This window comes from Phodopus roborovskii, unplaced genomic scaffold (assembly GCF_943737965.1).
Source record: "Phodopus roborovskii unplaced genomic scaffold, PHOROB, whole genome shotgun sequence".
Lineage (NCBI taxonomy): Eukaryota > Metazoa > Chordata > Mammalia > Rodentia > Cricetidae > Phodopus > Phodopus roborovskii.
This window is the reverse complement of record NW_026126646.1, coordinates 7,420,356-7,441,180: the sequence shown is the minus strand read 5'-3', so window position 1 is coordinate 7,441,180 and position 20,825 is coordinate 7,420,356.

Genomic DNA, 20,825 nt, shown 5'->3' with positions numbered 1-20,825 from the left:
GTCTCAGGCAACCCCTGTGAAAGGGTTGTTTGACCTCAAAGAGGTCAAAGAGACCCACAGGTTGAGAGCCTCTGCCTTAGGGTGAGCTGTGCTCCACCCTGAATCTAGTCCACTGTATTCAGGAAGACGCTGTAAGATGCCACCTCATGCTCCCTCCAGGGAACCTTTCACAGCACACATCAGATGTCTGCTGACTGCTGAGCTCTGTGAACCTAGAATGCCTTCTCAGACACTGAGCCTTTCCTGAACAGGTATGGTCATTACTTTCAAGTGGTACATGGTTATTCTAGGCTCTACAAGGAGACCCGAGGAAAAGAACACAGAAAGTATCACTTTGTAAAGATGGTAGAACCTGCAGGTCAGCAAGTGGACCCACCACTATCTTGTGCCTTCTCCTTCTCTGTCATCATCTAACAATAAAAGGAAGCAGCATGTTAGAGCTAAAGAGTAGACACTGTACACACACAGATGTGACTACCTGTGTGCAAAAACAAGAATGTTCATCTTCATATTCGCCAGTATGTTCAGTCATGTTCTCATGTTCATATTCTAGCACATACATGCATTCCCCCACAAACCTGTTTGCACACTTGAGTACCTGCCTTCATGCAAATGTCTACACATGTGTAGCTATATGCTTGCCAGTATATACACAGCCATGTTCATCTGCTGGAATGTGTACACCTTCTCACACAAACCTGTTTGCACATACATGCTTACAACCTACATGTGCAGCTTCCTTCCTGGGGTACTGTCCAAGGATGCCAAATATTCCAGGAGAACAAAAATTTGTATGACATGGTTAGGCAGGACCTCAAGAAGACACTGAGAGGGAGTCCAGATTTACAGTACCATGAGTAGCAGTTGAGAAAAGTCTGGAGATCTTTAGGATGAGATTTGGGGGAAATGTAGTACATGGATCCCTGAGCTGGGGTGCAGTCATGGAACCTAAGCCCACTTTGTTCTAGGCAAAACTATTGCCAGTAATGGGCAGTTAGTTTAGCATCTGCCCCTTTACATAGGAGTCCTAGAGGTGGGACAGATTGTCTTATTTTGTGGCATCTGACAGGAGGAAAGATGAGGATACCTATCACTATGAGTAAACTCTCATGGCTTACATCAGACTAGAGTTCCATATCCCCTCAGGGCCAGCCTGCTCTATTATGGCTTGGCTTAAGAGGAGAAATGGCCTCTGGGGTCTGATCTAGCCAAGACTTTGCATTGTTATGGCTTCCTCTAGGAAAATCATTTCCCTGCTCCTTGCAGTTGAGGCTTCTAGGATACACTCTTGCCTCCTGAGTGCCTGCTCTCTCCATTCTTGAAGGCCTTCTCTACCTACTTTCTCTGATGTACACAACAGGTCAGAAACAGAAGTTAGGACCCAGAAATAGCACATGCCATGACTTGGACCTCATGTTCTGTCTGCTCTTGTGTCCTCAGACTTTAAAAAGGAGACCGTCTGCCACCTGGGCACTGTGAAGTCTCTCTTCCTGCTTCTCCCTTCTCTCGTGTTCCTACATGGTTTGAGCAAAGGTGGCCTTGTGATAGGGGATCGGAGAGATCCTTCTCACCACATATATTGGTTTCATGATAGAATATTTACTCCAAGATTCTTTCCCAACATTGTCTTCCTGTGTGGAGACACAACTTTGCTGTTACTACACATGTGTTAACAAGACTGGCCTAGGGTCTCTCACTAGCAGTCAACTCTGATTCCATTAAACTTTGGGGGTCTCCTATGGGGCCCTCTCTCTTGATTCTCCCAGACCTAGGATAGACCATGAGTAGGTGCATGTCTTCCTAGACAACAAAGGCCCATGGAATGAAAAATCAACAGCTTTCACGGTGGGAAGATGGGAATAGCGGGGGTGGGGGGTGCTGTTTCTGGGTCCTCTGGCCAGACCCAAAAAGCTGTAATCGTATGTACTGTGACATGTTCCTAAGACATGCCCAGAACAGACTCAGCCCACAGAGATAGAGGCCAAAGATGGTGAGACTGAGGGTAGCTGCTTAAGATGTTTCTCTAGAGTGAGAAAAATGCTCTGGAACTAGATCTGGTAGTTACTGAAATACCATGAATGGAGAAGTACAGTGAATTGTCCCCCTAAAATGGTTAATTTTATGTCATGTGAATTTGACCCCCAATTAGAAACAAACTCTATTGTAAAACACAGAAACACATTTTTCTAGTCCCACATGTCTTAGTCTGGGGTCTAGGTGCAATAGGACTGAAACCCCTCAAGGACCTGGCTCAAGTTCCCATACCAACAGTTCTTGCTGGTCAGTAGCTTCAACTCTAAACCCCAGCCCTGTCAACCCAGCCCTATCACCCTAGGCCTGATTCCTGTACTTATCTGAGTACTTGGCAGAGCAAAGTGGTCTTTTGTGTCTGAGAATGGGAAGCCAATGAATGAGTCCCCACGCCACTCTGGGGTGTACTCTGGAAAAACAAGCCTTCTTGGTGCTGGGGAGTTACAGCCCCTGAGCACAATTAGACACCAAAAGCGAATGTGGAAATGGGTGGTGATTTTCTGACCCCACCCACCCCTTGAGGCCTGGGCCTCTGTCTCCTTGACACTTTCCTCAGGAGACCAATTATTAGGTGGAAACCCAGAGGTCTTGTTAAGAATCCAGAATTGCTGGAGGAAGGGGGGGGAGAGATAGGGGGGATCATGACCAGGTTAGAAAAAACTGGCTGGTTTAGGGCTCTAGACAGCTGGATGCCTGAAGGGGCTGAGGGGCCTCACTTGTCCTACTGAGCTCAGGCCTCTATCAGGAGCAAGGGTCCAAAAGGTGGGCAAAATAGTTTTGTATGACAGAGGTTCCCTTCTGCTTGGCCCTAGCCCACAGTGGACTCCTTTCTGTTCTGCAGTTGCATCAGACATAGCCCTAGGGGCCAAGCTGTGGCACCTGAGGCTTGGGGAGTGTCTGTCTAGCTCTGTCACTAGGCACAGGGCTTTAGTTTAAGCTGGAGCACCTGCTCAGTTTTCCCAGCTTGGGTACAGCTTGGGTGCGGCCTCAGCCTCTGGGGCTTGGGACCCTGCCTCCTGTGGGGTTTCTGGATGGTTCTGTCTCCCTCCTCTGCAATGCAATCTGAAAAGAGAGTTCTAACACAAAGCAGGGTTACTTCACCCTCTCTGTCAGGTCTTCCAAAGCTCACACAGCGAGAGCTAGTGTCCTTCCTGTACTTATCCTCTACCCTTAGATCTGTGCTACCAGGGGTCTGACTGAAAAACCCTACACCAATACAGGGATACATTAGCTTCTGCTCTGCTCAGCCTGGGCCTCCAAAAACCCCTCCCAGGCTCAAGGCAGCATTAACTCCAAAGGTGCCTGGCATCTCTAGGCCCTGCCACCCTCTTCCTCAGAAGTCATCCACCCACCATGCTGGTCCATTCCCTTTGGGCTAGTGCCTCAGCTTTTCCCAGATCCTGACCCATGAGAGAAGATGCCTTTGCTCCTCTGGAAAGGAAGATGAAGGAAGACATGCATGATCCACAGTGATTGACTTTCTAATCCCACCTGACCTTGATGAGGCCTCACAAGCCTCATGCTGTGCCAGTTACCTAGGGCCTTGAATGAACATTCTGATCTGTACCTAGGCACCAAGGTGAAGAAGTACTCCAAAGGCATAAGGAGAGTGATGGGGGCCCTGGGACACCTGAGTTATAGGGGGTACACTTTAGTGAGGATAGTGCCAAGGGGGAGGAATGGTTAGAGGATTGGCCAGAAGAGCAGTTAGGTGCCAAGCGGCTGCTGTGGTGCTACCATCTTCAATAAGCACCCAGAACTTCAGTAGGCTTAGGTAAAAGTATCAGTGTAAACTTGGAGTCTAGGAGTCCCAGCAGTAGGACAGGGCAAGGTGTCAGTTGCCCACAGCTAGTTAGTACTACCTTGAGTATCTCCTGAGAGTTTGTAACTGGGGACGGCCCTGGTTCCTTCTCGGGGAGGTCAGCAGGTCTCTGTTGCAGACATTTGACCTAGGGTATTAGGAGTCAGTGTGGCCTCTGAGAAGCCAGCCAGGAGGCCTGGGAGCCACCAGAGCTATGATGCTCCCTTAGAATGCTTTATGCCCCGCCCAAGCAAGGCTTCCTGTTGGCTCAGGACCCAGCTCAGAGCAGTAAGGCTGACAGTAGTGAGGGCCACCATACCAGCTTGGCTCCTACCCATACCTTTCTCCTGAATCTAAGAATTTTCAAATTAGATGCTAATGGTGGTTCCAGATGCTGCTTTTAGACGCAAATCTGTTACCTGTACCAATGCTGTGTCCTGCCAGAGCTTGATTTTGAGGTAGAGCCAGAGGTGGGGCAGAAAGCTAGGCTCCAACAGCTGTGTCTGGATTCTGTGAGACTCCCAGTGTGGCTGTGCTACTGGAGTGTAGACGCCAGGAGATACAATATTTACCCATGTGTATACAGAGATAACCTTTCCGTATACTGATTGACAATGGCCAGATTTGCTCACAGTACCTCTGGATCTTAGCTCAGAAGTGAAAATAGGTCTCCTCTTCTTCCAGCTCTGATCAAAGCTTGGACATTCTCCTACACTTTCAGAAGAAGGCTCAGCATCGTTTATTTCTTTATGGTATTTCTTAGATAAGAGGAGTGTTTCAGTGTTTTTCCCAAGCTGGTATCCAGCTCCTTGGTTCAGGGGGTCCCACTGTCTCAGCCTCCTGAACATTTTGGGCTGTAAGCATACACCACCACATCCAGCTCAAAGCCACTTCTTCTTGTTGTGTTTTATTTTTGAGAGAGGATCTTACACTACAGCCCAAGCTAACCTCAGACTCACCCTGCTCAGTGCTAAGATTACAGACAAGCCGCCAATAAGCCAGGTATGGTGGTACACAGCTGTAACCCTAGTACTGTGCAAGTGGAGGCAGGAGATCAAGAGTTCAAAGTCATCCTTAGCTACTTTGAGAGTGCAAGGCTGGCCTGAACTACATGAGACCCTGTCTCAAAATAAATAAAGCAAAAAGCAAAAGATTGCCCTTGAATATTGTGTTGCTTCCCACAACCACTTAGAGGTGAGATCTGGTGTGAGTCCCAGGTGAGTATAAAGCTAACATGGTCCACCAGGAAGTAGGTTCAGCTGTGTAGGAATCATTTTCTTTGGTGGGAGCCCTGAGTTGTACCTTCATGAGAACTCATTCTAGGCCTCAATTCCTTAGTTGCACATCCAGCAAACACCAAAGACACCTTCCCTGCAGCTCCCACCTTGACTCCTGGCTACTCCAAAGTAGCACAAAGCCCAGCCTGGCTTAGACCCACCTTGGGCCAAGCACATACATGATCAGTAAGTACCACTTGAATTTAGGATGAAACACAGTAGGAGGTGGAGAAACCCTGGATGGAGGTCAGAGGCAGGAGGGTGGGACTGGGTAGAGGTCAAGCTGTGGGCAGGGCTTCCCAAGCCAGATCCAGAGAGGAAGTGGCCTGCGTATCCATTTCCCCTCTCTTCCTGTGTTCTGAGGAATCCTGAGCTATAGGGCCGTGAGGTAGGTGAAGCCCTGACCATCACAAAGTCTACTCAAAGCCCTACTGTGGGGGTCTATCAGCTCTCTAAGTGCCACTACTGCTGAGCACTCTTCCTAGGCATCTTCTGTCATTCAACAGAATGGCAACATGATCTCAAACTTCTCAGAGACACCTTCATAGGGGCAACCACTCACATACCCTTACCAGACTCCATATCCTCAATTTTGTGCCTCCAGAAGCCTAGGTGACCTGAATTGGGGGGTTAGAGGAAGGAGACTGAATTGGAGCCTGTTGAGACTGATTTGCCTCGGATTTCCATAGCAGTCTTGGTTCCACCAGCTGGGATTTCTCTACCCAGCTCCTCTCCTGTTCCAAGCTCCAGAGAGCCAGTCTCCCTGGAGGCCTGTTTCTTGCAAGCAGGTTTCAGGTGTCATGGGCCAGTTGAGCTTCAGGGCTGGTTGCTCAGAGTGATTACTAAGAGCCCATGATGCTGAGATGCCTGGAATTTCACTTAGAAGGGTCCTTGAGTTTCATCAAGTTTGGTATGGAGTTTGGTATAAAGGGTTTAGTCCAAAAGTATCTTGGATCCCAAACTTCAACTCATGTTCAAGAGTTGGCTAAATGTGATGGTCATCAATACTAGGGACTGATGGACACAGTACACCACCATCTGGAGGCTAGTCCCTGTACAGGGGATAATAGAAGCACAACAGAAAATCCCTTTAAAAAATGTATTTAGTTTTATTTCATGTATATGTGCCTGCTTGTTTGTATGTGTACCATGTATGTGCAGATGTTCAAGGAGGCCAGGAGAAGTATCTCTTCCTTCAGTTTTCTTCTGTCATCCCCACAGACCCATCACCTGCTTCCCAACCAAATGCTGGAATCCTTTACATACAGGAGACCATGAATTGGCCTTAGTTCCTACCATCAATAGGAAGCATCAAATGTACCACCTACCAACCACCAGGACTCTCCACATAGACCTTCTTTGCCCCCATTAGAAGCTGCAAAAAGTCTGTGCTGAGCTGGTCAGCTGCCAAACCCAGGGTGCCCAGAACTCCATCCTCAGATTTCCTCTCTTTTCTGTGGTACTGGCATCCTGATGCAAATGATCTCCAGGGGAGAGGCTTAGGACACCTGTGGTCCTGTGGCTGAGGGGAACAAAACTGCAGAGCATATGGACATCAGAAGCTGGTAGGCTGGGCTGAGAAGTCTGGATAGCTGACCACAGGCTGGGCCTCTGGAAACCTGGGTGGAGTTATGGAGAATTAAGGTGGATCTCAATGAGCAACTGAGTAGAAATAAGTATACAATCTTAGGTCAGGCAAATGCCACAGAAGGCTGTGTCCAAGTGAATGTAGGGTCTCATACTTTAAGTTCTGTGTTTTCTACTCACATTTTCCTAAGATTACAAAGATGCTATGGTTAGCGCCACAACCTTCAGGGTGACCTGGGGAGGACACAGGAGAGTGAAGGTCTCAGGCAGAGAGAGGATGGCCATGTCAAGGCTGAGGCTGGTCCAGTATCAACAGTCTGTTCTGTGCTTCTGGCCCTAACTGGACACTTGGACTGGCCCTGGAGCACAGGTCACAGAGGTGGAGAGAAGGAACTCATGATTTACTCAGGAGAGCAGCTGGGGATCCCTGTTCTTGGCCTCTCTGTTCTGTGCCTCCTCTCTGTGTTGGGCCTAAGGTTACATGATATGCATGCTCTAATATGGCTCAGCAGGGTTGTGAAGGGACCTTGTATTAACAGGGTGACTTTTTGGCTGTAGCCCTCATGTCCTATATTTTCCATGGTTAAAGGGTCTATGGGCTCTTGAGTGGATGCATAGAGCAATAAGAGACAAATGCATGGAAGGTTGGATAAAAAGATGAATGAAGGCAAGTCCTCTATGCAACATCTGTGTCTGGGCCACTTCCTAGGTGTGCTCACCTGCTAGTTCCTAACGGTTAGGAAAGAACAGCATGTTGAGAAGCACCTGCTCCATGGACCCAGGGCAGGAAGCAAGTCCAAGACAGAGCCAGAGCTCTATCAGTACTCCAGTCCCACCCTATGGGCCTTCTTGCCAAAATGAGGCAGCTTAGTATAGGAAGAGAGGAGGCTTGGAGGCATGAAGAGGCAGAACTGGCACTCTTTGTTCTTGGGAAGTACTTCCAATTTGCCTGAATTCCAAATACTAGAATGGGGCTCTACTTGCCCAGAGGGTGGGGTACAGGTAAAACCCCAGAAATACTCTGAGCTAAGTTTTCCTTCTAGGTTTCTTAAAAAGAAATGGTCTATGTTCCAGGACAGTGCTGGCTAGAGCAGAGAGGCCCCTCTCCCATGTAGCAAAGGACAGAGACTGAGGTAAGAGAGTTGGATCCACCTGGGTTAAGTTCTCTGGTAAAGGGTGCTGGCATTAAAACAGGTCCTACATAGCACTGGTCAGGTAGTTCACTATCCACCCATATCTGTCCCAGGTGTTTGTGTGCAAGTTAGAAGAGCCAGAAGCCAGTGGGAAGGTTTCTGGCTCACAAGGAAGAAAAGCTAGAAACGGGCAAGCTGGCAGCTGTCTCTGAGCACGTGACAGTCAGGAAACCTTGGAGTCTGCCCTGCCTGAGAGAATCCTAGCCTGAATGGAGACTCCAGGACCCTCCTTTTTCCTGCCAGGTTGTCCAAGAGGGAAGGTGAGCCCCCGGCAGCATGTGGGACCCCTCCTCAGCTTGTTCTGGGTGCTGGCAAAACCAGCAACCATGCAGGAAGTAACCTGGCTGCCAGCACAATGGGCCTTTGTTGTATCTGCCCCACCCAAGGAGGCCTCAGCCTGTCCAGGACTGAGGGACTGGGGGCTGGGTTCCCTTAGGTCAGCTCCACCACCAGTCACTGATGTGGGGGGTTTTGCCACACCTCTCAGACCAGCCTTTCCTCTGAGGAGGCCACAAAGGGGAACAACCATGCCTCCCAGGTCCCTAGAGAGCTCCCTTACAGACTCCCACCCACTATCCCTCTCCCGCTGCCATGGTAACATTGCCCTGCCCAGCAGGTGGGCCAGACAGAACCTTTGTCTGATTTCATAGAGACTCTCACTCCCAGTGCAGCTGGCATAAGACTGGCCTGGTGTGTTATGTCAAGTGGCTCAACTAACCAGCAAAGCCACAGTAGCTCTGCCCGTTGTACCCCACATCCACTGACCTCAACAGATGGAATATACAGAAAGAGGTCTCTACTGAGACTTGAGACTGCCCTGAGAGACTTGTGGAGACAGGTCTTCCTCCCTATGCTTTGTCATATGGTGCATGGTAGAGACAGCTACACCTCAGACTGTCCATCCATTTGGGTGCTCAGAGCTGGCCATCAATACCTAGGCATCAGCAATACCATTTTTTTTTTTTAAGATGGGAAAAGGATGGACTGCCTTAGACTTACTGGACCCTACCATGACACTGAACGTGGATTTTAATAACCACCCTAGGCTCCATCACTTCAAGCAGGAAGCTCTGCATTGGGATGTCCTGAGGTGACTGTTTTTGTGAAAAACCCTGTGATGAGATGTAGCAACTTTGCCTTCTCTAGACCAGTTGGCTAGCACAGACACAGACAGCTCTGGTCATCTTATTCTATTTAGGTATCAAGAAGGACAAGAGAACCATGAATGGAAACTGCAGGAACAAGAAGCCAGTGGTCTCCAGGTCCCAGCACTCAGGAGGCAGAGGCAGGTGGATCTCTGTAAATTAGAGGCCAGCCTGGTCTACAGAGCTAGTTCCAGGATAGCCAAAGCTGTTACACAGTGAAAATCTGTCTCAAGAAAACAAAACAAACAAAAGTCAATCCAGGCTCTTTAAGAAAAGCCAAGGAAGATATTTAAAGATACATTTATTCACATACAGCATTAATAGTCATTCAGCATAACTTCTGTGAAGGGTCTAGGCCAAAACAGACCATTTCCATCAGGGACCAAGAAAGCTAGAGGAATATCTATGGAAGTATCTATGCAGGGTTCCATTCCACTGCTCTGGCAGCTCCCTGGTAGACCATTTATTGAGTCTCCTGTGAAAAACTGGTTCTCTCTCTACTTTGAGGTCAAGAGGGCAAACTATCCAGAGCTTTCTGAATTTGTGTGGAAAGTGTTGGCTCCCTGGCAATGGATGCGAGGACACGAGTTTCACTGCTGCACCTATAGGAAAGGGAGAGACCTAAGCTTGCAACCTGGGAGTTCTTTTTTCCTGATGCTCAGGCTGTGTTGAACAGCAATCTCTGCCATCCAAGAAAGGGAAAATGAGTGAGAGATTACACTAGATCTTCAGTATCCTGACCTAGTGCTGACTGCATGTGTCTGTTCATCTTGGTAGCACACAGCTCCTAATGACCGTGGAAAGAACATTTATTCGGGACCCCACCCAGAGATAGGTGCAGATGCCTGGGTATATGAGCAGGGATGGGGTGAACCTATCAGATCACCCTCTTTTCATTTAGGCCAAGTTCTTTCAATCTCATCAGAAGATATCTTTGTGTTCATGTGACATTTAGGGTGCTCATCTGCCCTGTGCTAACTTGAGACAGAGGGATATATGTACAGCTCAGAGTTGTTGGGTTCTGCCAGGATATGCCCTAGAAATTTCCTCAATTGACTTTAACTGGAGCATCTGACCAGAGATCAGAGCTTTTAGAGCTAGCCCCATAATAAAGTAGGGCTCAGGACTATAGCCCACAAACACAGGAGGGGCCCTTGGGGTTCAAGTTAGTATTTGTACTCTGTCACTATATCAGAGACTAAGCTATGTTGACATAGCTCTGAAGGTCTCTACTTCAGGGTTCTAGTCTGGTCCCAACCATATCCTAGGGCTTTGTGGATAGTGGTTGCTCTTATCATCCCTGAGAGTTCTTTGTGTCTCTCCACAACATCAGCACACTTCACCAGCCCAGTCTGGGATGACTGACAGTCCTGCCAGGCAAGGACGGGTAAACCTGAGCCAGGAAGTTAGCAAGGAACAGCCCTCTTGTTCCTGTGCCTATTGGCTAAAATCCTTAGGTTTGAGGTCTGAAGGAAATGCTTCAGAAGTCTTCCCAGAACACAGGTGCCCAGTATCCATGAATACCCTGACACCATTCTTGTTTCCTATACACAGATCATCAGGGTCCTGATAACTGAGAAGGAACGTGCCTCCCACAGCCTGAAGAATTCAGGGGTCACTCATGCTTCGTGGACAGCTTTTCTAGGATAGGAGAGGAATGTAGGCCAGGCTGTGACACCCCGAACCCCATCATAAGCCTTTGGTTTGGGCAGGCTGAGCTCAAGGGAGATGTGAAACCAGGGTGTCTAGGACAGAGAATAGACTGGGAATCCTTAGTATGAGTGGCTAGCCTGGTCCAGGGAAGAGCAATGCCCTAGCTCAAACATTATCCCTAGAGAACAGTTTGCACCTGAAGGTTATACACAGGACAGAGCCAACAGGCCTTACAAAGCTCCCTCCACTCCTAGACAGAGGGATACTGAGAGTCAGGGCTCAGGAGACAAGTCCTTCATAATTAGGAGTTTCCAGCAGAGCTGCTGAGTTCGTTATGGAAAATAGTTAGGCCTCCTGGGATCTCTCTGCTGGTGTGCCTAATTGCTGGGGTCGTTTGTCGTTTCATTATAGGACCTTCCCCTGAGAGCCCAAGAAACAAACATGTCTGTTGGAGTCATGGGGAACTCTCAGAAAGGGACTTAATGGTTTCATCCTTAGACTACACTGGGGTCATACCTACCCAGCCCCAGAACTGAGACCATATGCCCTCCAAATCTCTAACAAAAAACCTTGCCACTGGTCTAATTATTTTTGTTTTTGTTTTTTCAAGACAGAATTTCTTTGTGTAGCTCAGGCTGTCCCGATGCTTTGTAGATCAGGCTGGCCAGAGATCTGCCTGCTTCAGACTTTGAACTGCTAGGATTAAAGGTTTGAGCCACCATGCCTGGCTCTAGACTAAAGATTCTATAGTCAATGTCCAATCCAAAATTAGGGTGCTTGGGGCTGCAGTAGCCTTTGTAGCAGGCTAGCTTTACTACAAATAAAGCCCTAGGAGCACCTCTGACCCCACCCAGTATTTGTGTCTGTGGAGTCCTAAGGCACCCTGCCTATAGAGAGGAGCTGGGAGAATGCAGGTCCTTCAAGCTCTGGTCAGCAGTAGATGCTGAGATGCTGAGTAGCCACAGTTGAGTACTAGGGCCTGAGAGGTGAAGGGATCAGGTCCAGTGTATATATACAGTACATGACCCCCACCTTCCCCCTTCCTAAGGCAGCCTGCCGTGCCTATGGATTTGGAAAGTAGCTGCTGTCTACAGCTGCTCCTGTGGCCTCTGGGCCTTGGTGATCAGCTGCCCATGCACCATGCCAGCCAGGCCCCACAGGGGCCTCACTACCCTGGTTTTTGTTCAACCTGGGCTTGGCGGGCAGGAATGTGTGGGCCTACCGCCCCCTTGCATGCGTCACCAGAGCTGCCTCCCTCTCGTCCTATCGGAGCCCGGGGGACACACCTGTTGGGGACCAGAAGCAGAGATTGGCTGGCAGGAAACAGACACCTGCATGGGCGGGGTGAGGAGCTACATGTAAGGCGAGCCCAGGCCACACTGTCCTTCCCCTTCCTGGCTGCGAGCTGTTTCTTTCCTCCCCTTTGTCCCCGAATTGTCGACCTGTGCCAGTCCACCGTGTACCCTAGTTTTCTTTGTGTTTGAGACTCACCTGAAGGGGAGACAGTCATTCTTTCCTGTGTCTCCCCCTGCTACAACGCCTGAGGCTGACTCCTGGCTGAGGGAAAGTTTTGGGTTGAAGCCAAAGCTGGGCGCCCAGCTCTATCCACCACGGCTGACAGGTATATGGGGGTGGTGAATGTCCAGTCCTCTCCATATCCTTTATAAGCCCCACCCGGTGGGTCCTAGGCACAGGCAGCGCTGCCTCACTTCTGGGGGTGGAGCGGCTTGCAGTTCTGTTCAACAGTGGAGGATCCTGCCAGGAACCTGTTGGGGCAGGTAGAGGCGGGCAGGCGGGAGGCCAGACGCTTCTGTAGGGAGAGGCTGGAGGGCCCCTAAGTGACATGGAGTAGGATGAATGGTGGTGACAGGCCTGCGACTCACAGATCAGCCTCTGTCTAGTGAATTTCTGTGTGTTGGTGGGTGCAGAACAGAACAGTCTTCCTTTCCGAAGAAGAAAGTGTCTCCTTCAACTGTGCCACAGCCGGGATTCAGATGTGGAGCCATCTTGGGCTAGGCTTGGGAGCTTCCAGGGGTCCACAGGCTGCAACTTTAGAACAGGTGGGTTCAAGCACCTGGAGAGCAGAAAACAAGACTCCTGCCATTCCTGGAAATAGACCCTTCTGGAATAGTCTTTAATAAAGCAGCCACTGCTGTTCCTGAGATACTTTTTCCACCACGGTAGGTTGACGCCTCAGCCTCAGAGGTGGGTACAGGGAAGAAAGGGTGCGGCAGGCGGATATCTGAACCTCATCTCTGTTGGTGGATTTCTGTGCTAGGAAGGGGCTTGCTTTTACCAGCAGCCGTGACCCAGAGTGACCTATGGTCAGAGGTTGGCTGATTCCTTTAGGCTGATGGCAATGTGAGGTCAGAATTGATCGGTCTTGTACTCCGGCTTTTTCTCACTTGTTCACTTTTGAGGTGCCAACAAAGCCAGGACCACACTGAGAGAGACAGAACAGGTTTCTCAAACCATTACTCAGGATCAAGGCCAAAGTCCATTAATTTTTTTTTTTTTTTAACTTTAATGCCAAGTAGCATGGCAGCCATATAAATGCCTGGTTTGTGGAACATTTAGCCCGTGCTATGGCGTCCAGGCATGCTCAGCCTTGTACTCGATGGCCAGCTCTCTGAGTTCAAACTTAAGAGGGAAGTAAGGTTAGTTTTCTTTAGGCATAATATAGAGTATGTTGTTTTGATTGTTCGTAAATAAAATCCGTAGGATAAGGGTGCAGTATTTTTATTAATATGTGGTGAACATTTTAAACCTTTTTTAGGCTGAGCATCCGGAAAAGTAGTTCAGCTTTATTTTGTTTTTCTGGTAACCCAGATAAAGTGTTGTACCAATTGGCAAATTGTTGAATTAAGCAAAATGTTTTGCATTTATGAAAATGCAAATGAGCCATAAAATATGGATGGAACCCTTTGTTAATTTTCAGGCATCTTGGTAATTTGCAAATACTTTATTTGCAAGATCAATTTGTCAGGATGTTCTTAGTGTGTTTAGGATCAGGTGAATGGCCTAAGGAAGTTCCCCACTGCGGGAGCATGGCACTCTGAGGAGCAGTGGGTGTGGAGGGTGTGCTGTACAACTGAGAAGGCTCAGGGACAATGCTGGCTGCAGTGCGGATGAAATGGCGGCTTTGCCTTGAAGACACGTAGTTCCAACAGACGCTAAGAAGTAGCCTGAGTGTAGGCAAGACAAGCCTTTCCTGCTCCCCCCCCCCCACACACACACAGCTGCTGGCGTCTAAGTTTGGCTGATCTGCTGTAGGAGAGGTTGGATTTCAGAGCTTTGTTCTCTGGCCTCACCTTTGATTAAGGCCCATTGGGCAAGTTAACCAGAGACTCACTTTGTCACACTGGGATTGCATTCCTCTGCCACAAATCCACAAATTTCTGTGTTCTTGCAGATGAGGACAAAGGCACCCTGGAAAGGGGGGCTGGTTTCTGCTGCAGAGAAGGCTTGGGGGGCCCTGGACTTCTTAATCCATTTCTCAATTTTCCTAAACTGAGCCTACTAGATGCTGATAACTAGCTGTGGGGACCGTGACCTGAACCTCACTTCCCAATTACATCTGACCATCTGGGTACCCATACAAGGCTCCAAACAGAACCTCTGTTTTTGCTTTTCACCTCTTGACCTATGGCTACAATTCTGCCATATCCTTGACTCCCTTACCCCTGTGTTGGATTAAAGCAGGGTGAGCAGCGTCTCTCCCATACTCATTGCTCATTGATGCTTTGATACCAGGACACCCATTCCCAACTCATGACTTCTAGCATCTGTTCAGTCTAAGTTTTTCTGTAGAGCCTATAGGCTTTTCATTTTGGAAGCGTTCTCTCTCTCTCTCTCGCCCCCCCCCCCCACACACACTACTGCTGCTGTCTGGGCACCTGTCTCTACCTCTCACCATGCTAGGCAAGAGCAGAATTCAGTGCACAGAGGGTGGCCTGCCCCTTTGGCTTATGGCCTGGACAGCTTCATACTTGGCAGGGTCCCCTAGCTTTTCATGTTCACCTTGAGTAGTCAAGGACACAGGGGCATCAGGCTTGTCATTAAATATCATTCTGTCTTCCCTGTGTCGTTGACCCAACAAGAAGGGGAAAAGGGTAACACCCTTCATCCTTGCTGTCATCCAGCTTCTGCTCTCCACTCTTTTGTGGCTCAGCAGCCACAAGAACAACTGAAATTCCACTAAATTCTCAAATAGAAGTCTTATTCTCCCAAAACTCAGAGAGAGAGAGAGAGAGAGAGAGAGAGAGAGAGAGAGAGAGAGAGAGAGAAAGCAAAATTCTTTTTGCAGCAGTGATTTTATGGTTCTGATAGGATGGAGCTGGAAAAAAAAAAAAAACTGTGGAAGAGGGAAGCATATCTGGGAGGTGTTTGAGAGCACAGGAAGCCTAGCAGTGAGACAGACACTTAGGACAGTTATCAAGACCCCAGGCTCCTGCAGTTTGCCTAACCCCATCTGCTAGGCTCATTTGAGAAATGTTGACTATGGGGAGAGAAGCTAGAGAACCAGCAGCTGCCTGGAGGCCTTTGTTGTGATCCAAGGAAATCCAGTACAGTCACCTGTATGGCCTCTGTGATAGAAGATGACAGAAAAATGTGAGAGGCTGCTTTGGCAGGCTCTCCAAGCTTGAGAAATACTTGTGTAAAGTCAGAGATGGGATGAGGGGAGGCACCAACTGGGTCTCTTCCAGTCCCGTGTCCCTAGAGCAGGTGCTCGGTCTCATGGCTCTATGTGGGGATTACAGGCTACATCCTTAGCAACAGGAGGGTCAAAGAACACTCCTAAACGCCCCTATACAGAGGAGACTTGGCACTGCAGGCCTGTGGGTGTGATCATTGTACTTCTGTTGGGGGCTGCTGTTCCCATGTGCCAGAACCCTTCTTGGGCTCTGAGAAAGGCAGGTGAGGACTGGGCAGGAAAGCAGACAGTGAGCATCCTGGAGACAGAGGTCCATTGTCCAGTAGCTGAACCTCAACAATCCTAAATACACTGTAGATCCTAATGGGATTGGGCCAGATGTCCAGACTGTTCTGTAGTGTGTATACTTAGATGAAGAGCCCAACTATGACTAGATCCTAACCTGGCCCTTGGTCACATAGAACTCTAGCCTGACTCCTAGCTCTTTGGGGCTGTCAGCCTCTGGGAGGGACTCTTTGACCCTCCCAAGTTCTCACCTGGGCCCCAAGCTAGTTCAATACAGGCCAGGTCTAACTGGGCAAGGGAGCTCATCTGTGGCCACTGGTGCTAAGCTCTTCCCCTGAGACTCAAGAGAGACAGAGGCCTCAGGGTCCATGGGGACAACCCCCCCCCATCCTAATTGTTTTCCATCTAATTTCCTGAAGAAAATTTGATTCTACTTCAGGCTGTCAAGTCCCCGCCACCTATATTTGGAGTTGGAAGATGCTAAGGGTCAGTCTCCCTTTGCCCTCTAGAATGAAGGGTTTTCTGCTGATGTCCTGGAGGTGCCCCCTTTCTGCGGTGCTCTGGGAATTAGGACTTTAGGCATCTGGGCCTTGCCCATGGAATCTAGTGCTCTTCAACTCCCTGCCAGGCGGCCTCCATATCCAACTTGGGCAGCCGTGGCCATCTTACTGGGCAGCATTGGATAGTGTCTGATCTCTAATACTGCCTGGTAATGATGACGGCGGAGCCCTGCATGCAGCAATGGGGCCGCCTCCTGATCCCAGCCCCCAGGGGCTCTAGTTCCACACCTTATCTACCCTATCCAGGGTAGGGCTATGGGGTAGAAAGTTAACCTTGGGCATGGGGGCCTTCGGGAGAGCTTTTTCTAACCAGGCACCTCTGAGAGGCTGTGTCCTGGGATGAGGGGTTTACCACCACTGCCCTGGGGGTGGCCCCTTCCATTGCTCTGGGGATTAGGACATTCAGGTACCTAGGTCCTGCCTACAACACCCAGGCAGGTGCTATCACCACACCTCGCAGGTGTAGGCTGGGTGGAACTGTAACAAAGCCTCTAAAGGACTAAGGTCCGGCCTGGGCTCAGAGGGCCTCATGCCAAAATTTGTGTCACCCAGATCTGGGAGATGTGTACTGACCCCTAGTGACTGACCTACAGACCAACAGCATCTCTAACATGGGCATTGAATCAATGTGTCCCAGTCCCCTCACTTTGGACAAAGCAAAAAGTATGTATGAGTTAGGGTCACCCTCTCTCTGCCAGCCTATTCCAATGCAGATATAATCCCTAGCTGTTCATGGCACCAGGTTTCCATTGGGTAGGACTGCATGTCCTACCCTGTATCTTCTGCCAAAGCTCACCTGGGCCTCTGTGGGCATCTTACCGGACAGTGCTGGATTTCTTGGCTTGACTCTAACACTGTCTGGTAACGATGTTCAAAGGTGGCCCACCACTCGCCGAAGACAGGCTGATGATACACTTGTCTTAGCTCCTGGACTTCTAATAGGCCAAGACAGAGGATGTGCTGGGCTTGCAGAGGGCCTGTCTCAGCTCTACAGCTCAGCAGTCAATGGGGGCTGGACTGTGCCCAAGGTGGGAAGTCATGCTTGGGCAAGGGCTGGATTCACCATGCTAGAGGTCCTGGGATAGAGGCAGCCTGTTACTTGTGCCTACCTTTGCCCACTCCCCTGCTGGCTAGATTTTGGGGTTCATTGATTCCTGTCAGGGTTGGTCAGAATGCTGGGCTGGGCAAGGAACTATGGTGGACAGCACTGTTTGCATAAGGACTCTTAACTATCAGGTGCCCATGGTATTAGTGGGCAAGGGTAAGTTCAGGAACCTGAGCCTGGAATGAAGCATTGTGATGTCACCAGCTGTGTCCTAATTAAGGACAAGTCTCCTTTCCTTCCCAGTGGCTGTCCAGAGCACAAAATTTGCCCCCCAAACCAGAATACAGGATTACCTCTTAATATTTCTTATTTGAAGCCAGAGTACAGGACCAGGGAACCCCACCCAGCATGAGCCAAGGTGTCTCCTTGGGGAAGGGGTGGAGACAGGGGCCTGTCCCTGGCCTCAATGTTACTCATTAACCTGAACCATTCAGAAAACCAAAGAGGTGCTGTGATGAGCATTTGCCAAATAAAAACGAGAAGTGAACAGATGACTCCACTGGTGCATGCACAAATTTACACATTTGTGGGCTGGAGCCTGGAAAGAAAGTCCTCAGAGTAACCCCAGGTCCTAGGAGGACCCAGCCAACCCCATAAATGACCATTGGGCCAAGTCTGCAGAAAGGCGAAGGACCAGAGTAGGCAGGGAGCACTCCCCACTTCCCTCCACAGGTATCGCATCAGGACTAACTGCCCAGATGGAAAGACCTTTGCATAGCACACTGCCTGCTGATGGATGTCTTACCAGACATGGTTAGATCTGGATGCCTCTGTCTAATACTGTCTGGTAATGCCGTCCATCCATGGCCTTTTCACCATTGAAGACGACATCCTCACCATCTCATGAACACTGAATAGAGGGCAAGGCTCCCTATTAATACATTAGTTGTACATTAGTACAACTGTCCATCTAGTAAAACTGTCCAGGGCTGGGCCTATCATGCCCTCATCCAAACAGACCACAGTTTGAGCCTATTGGCCCTCTGGGCCTGATTTTCTCTCTCTGAGTAGCTTTCCATCACAGCCACAGCAGATGTTGTATAATGAAGATGTGAGACCGCAAGGCTTCCAAGCTTTTTTCCTTTTTCAGAAGCAGTCAGTGGGGTTGTCACAGTGCCACTGGACCCCACAGCCCACTGGGCTCCACACTGAGGAATCTCAAGCTGTAATCAGCTGGCACCTGCAGATTCTGCAGCCCCTGTGTTGTCAACACAGATATGCAGCCAGAGGAGACCAAAGGCTTGGTCCCCAGTCCCCTCCCCAACTTCTCAGGTCATGGAGCCAAGGAGAACAGAAACAGTTCTAATCACTGTGCCCAAACCCAGAGTGAAAAGTAGGGCATATGAACTTCAGGGATGGGGATACTGCCCAGGTGCCAAACCAGGCGATAGAGATCCATATCCAGGGAATATGCAGAAGGCTGCATGGCCCTGCATTGTCAACCTGCTCATGAGCCCTCTCTCTGCAGCCCATCTCTAGCTTTTAGGATCAGAGAGCCACGCTTCAACCAAATTCTGGATGCTGAATATACCAGTCTTAAAGATCCTAGCCCCGTAGCCCTGTGAATTTTCAAAAGGCTCTTTCTAGAACTGTCACTCCACAATAATCCCTAACTCTTACACCATTTGCTGTATGAGAAGCATGTATTTTGGCTGTGATAAGAACTAGAACTGGCCCAGTAGTGGTGGTGCATGCCTTTAATCCCAGATCTTCAGAGGCAGGTGGATCTCTGTGAGTTCAAGGCCAGCCTGGTCTGTTGCACAAAGAAACCCTGTGTCAAAAAAAAAAAAAACAAAAAAACCTAGAACTAAACCTCTTCTCAGAACCCACACAGAAGCCATTTACCTCAGCACCTAGATCCATGTAAATCTGAAGTTGGCCTGCGTTCAGCAGTCAAGCCCTGCCTCACTTACTGCCCTCAAGAAGAGACCCAACACACTCTTACAGGCTTCTTAGTACTGATCAGGCCAGTCCCTCCAGAGACCCAGGATATGGAGATTGTACTTCACCTCCCACGGAGGCCTGGTGTGCCCCCAAGTGACTGGACCCTGCTTTGGAGGTTCTTTCTATGTGGCTGAGGGGCTTGCCTGCCCATTGTGCACCCTGTGGTGGGTAGTCTCTTTAACGTCTGCTTTTTAAGCATTGTAAGAAAAAAGCAGGGGGAGACAAATCTCTATAAGACAATAAATTTTATGACTTGTGAAATTATACTTTGATCACTTCATTTTAACCATACAAAACACTGGCAAGCAGCTCTGCAAAGGACCAGACTGAGCACACAGGGATTCCAATGGTCTGTGCTCCCAGCAGAGAGACGACCTGCAGAAGAGAGACATAGGGCTCACTATACCCCACCACACACAAACTTGTTCTGGTATGCAATATGTATGCCAAATCATACCAAGGTCAAGTGACCCATGAAAATGGGGCTTCCATCCCAGCCAAGAGTCAGCAGTGGAGTGAGAATTGGGTATTTGTTTTGTGCAGGAACCAAGCCCCAGGGTCTCATGAATGTAAAGGAATCATTCTAGCACTGAGCTAAATCTATGGCCCCTGGAATGAGAATTGGAAATGTCCTTCATACCCCCCAGGGTCAGTAGTAACTGCTGGCTACTTGTCCAGAGCATCTTCAGGATTAGGTGTGCTACCTTCCCAGGCTGGGGGCTAGATACCCCAATAACTCAGTCCAGGGCTTAGTAGAAGTGCTGTGTGTCCCAGTGAACCTGCAGCCCCACCCTACTAATCAGGGCAGAGTGGTTTCTTGAGCCAGCACTGGGCTGACCACAAAACCCTCTGCCCCCAGCATAGAATAGAAGGGCAGGATCAATGACAGTAACAGTAAGTTCCAAAAATAGAGAATGACAGCCCATGGGAGCACTCCTATTTCCTCAAGACTCAGCACAGCTGAGAGATGATGCCCTGCCAGCTTCACCTAGCAAACCTCACACCCCAGCAGCTTAGACTGGGAAAGAGACCTCAAGGGAGGAGTCACGTTAGTAACACCGAGGGGTGCACAGCCTCTAAGAGGATGACTGGTCCCCTTAGCAGGGGCAGAAACACAAAGGAGGGCTAGAGGGTAGCCTAAAACAGAAGTTGTTTTCCAGAATTTCCAAAATCCTACCAATGCCTCACCAAGGCCGTCGTTGGGGGGAGTCCTCATACTTCCTCCTGTGGTTTATGGCTGCACACTGTTGATTCAGCTTCCCTTTGAGGAAGTCATCAGTCATTGGGTTTAGAGCCCATCTGGTTGACGCAAGATAATTACATCTGTACAGACCTTTCTTTAAAAAAAAATAGTCATGTTCATGGGCTCTAGGAATCAAGACCACGGACCTCAGTAGGAAATTACAAATTGGCACCAAGAGCCACTTTGAGCCATGCTTGCTGTCAGATCCTAGATTACTAGGTCTGGATTAAGGAGTCCTTGTGAATGCTCAGGGAGGCCCTGGAAGAAATCATGAGAGGGTAGAAGAGGATGGTTCAGACTTGGGGGGGGGGTGTCTATTACAAGACCCCTGCTTATCCTCAGTCCCC